This window comes from Otolemur garnettii, unplaced genomic scaffold, assembly GCF_000181295.1.
Source record: "Otolemur garnettii isolate 467f Iridium unplaced genomic scaffold, OtoGar3 scaffold00025, whole genome shotgun sequence".
NCBI classification, from domain to species: domain Eukaryota; kingdom Metazoa; phylum Chordata; class Mammalia; order Primates; family Galagidae; genus Otolemur; species Otolemur garnettii.
In genome coordinates, this window is record NW_003852420.1 from 21415415 (window position 1) to 21417039 (window position 1625).

The 1625-nt window shown below is 43.6% G+C and overlaps 1 protein-coding gene and 1 pseudogene across 1 annotated transcript in view; one reads left to right on the top strand and one right to left on the bottom strand.

The window, feature by feature from the left end:
• The window catches only part of ZMYM4 (zinc finger MYM-type containing 4), a 168719-nt gene that overhangs the window by 118314 nt on the left and 48780 nt on the right, over positions 1-1625 (bottom strand). The window lies entirely within an intron of this gene.
• LOC100942818 overlaps positions 1-1625 on the top strand; it is a 9501-nt pseudogene that overhangs the window by 5911 nt on the left and 1965 nt on the right.

The following is a 1625-nucleotide window of genomic DNA, read 5'->3' on the forward strand; positions in this document are numbered from 1 at the left end:
GTGGCTGGCGCCTTAGCCCGTTGAGCTATAGGCGCCGAGCCTGCCTTTAACCATCTTAAATAAAATAATTTTCAGCTCAGAATTCTATATCCTACTAAACTAAGCTTCAAAATCAACAGAGAAAGCAAATCTTTTACTGATAGGCAAACATTGAGGAAATTCACCACAAGACCAGCTATAGGAAATGCTCAGATCTATTCTCCACACTGACAATCACAATGGACCACCAGCAAAGTTATTACCCAGAAACTAAAGGACAAAACTCAGCTTCCACAGTAACACAAAGGATAAAACTAAGCAACGGACTTTCAAAAATAAGATGAATAAAACTCCACCACAGTTAACAATTCTTTTAATAAATGTTAAAGTCTTGAATCCCCCACTGAAGAGGCATACACTGGCCAACTGGATAAAGAAGCATAAGCCATCCATATATACTGTCTTCAGGAAACACACCTAAACTTGAAAGTCAAATCAAGATTCAAGGTAACGGAATGGAAAACAGTATTTCAGGCAAATGGGAATCAGAAGAAAGTAGAGGTCAAAATCTTATTTTCAGATACAAGTGGATATAAAGCAACTAAAGTTAAGAAAGACAAAGACACTTCATTCTGGTTAAGGGAACAATATAAGAGGACATCTGAATTCTATTTATGCCCCTAACTTAAACGTTCCCAGACTTATGAAACAGATCTTGACTGCTCTAAACAATATGATAACCCATAACACCATAATAGCTTGAGACTTTAACACCATTCTGGCAGAACTGGATAGATCCTCTAAACGGAAACTAAACAAAGATACAAAGAACTTACATGTGACCCTAGATAAAATGAACTTAACAGAGAACACACCACCCCAAAGCTAACAAATATACATTCTTGTCAGCCCATGAAACACACTCCAAAATAGATCATATCCTAGGATACAAATCAATCCTCAACAAAATTACCCCTCACATCTTGAGACCACAAGGCAATAGTGGGTCAAGGAAGAGATAAAAGAGGAAACTATATAATTCCTTGAACATAACAACAATGAAGTTACAAGTTACCAAAACCTGTGAAATACTGCAAAAGCAGTCCTAAAAGAAAAATTTATCACATTAGAAGCCTACATCCAAAAAACACAGAGCACATCAACAACCTAATGAATCATTTTAAGAAAATGGAAAAAGGAGAAGCCTGGCAGCAGAGGGGTGGATCAGTGGCTCCTCTGTGAGAGGGCAGGTGCACTGTGGGCACCATAGGGGGTTGCCCCTACGCAGGGTCCCTGCTGGGCCGAGCAAGGGGTGGGCCCTGGTGCTGTGCTGATGTCACTGCTCAAGGTGCAGAGGGCAGGACTTTGCCGGGCGGCGCTGATGGGCCAGGAGGGTGGGGGGTGCCAATGACTGACTTCTCCTTTCAGGCCTACAGTGGGCGCAGCGCCGTCCTGTCCCTTGCCTCCCCTCATCTTGCCCAGTGCCTGGGACACATCTCCTAGGTACTAGGATCAGCCTTGGACCACAGGTGGGGCTTCTGAAGTGCTAAGCACAATGGTCCTACCCACACAGCCTGGGTTTGCAGGGCGCTATGCAGAGATCAGTGGCTTTGGGAACCAGGGGTATCTGGGCGGGTTTCTTCCCC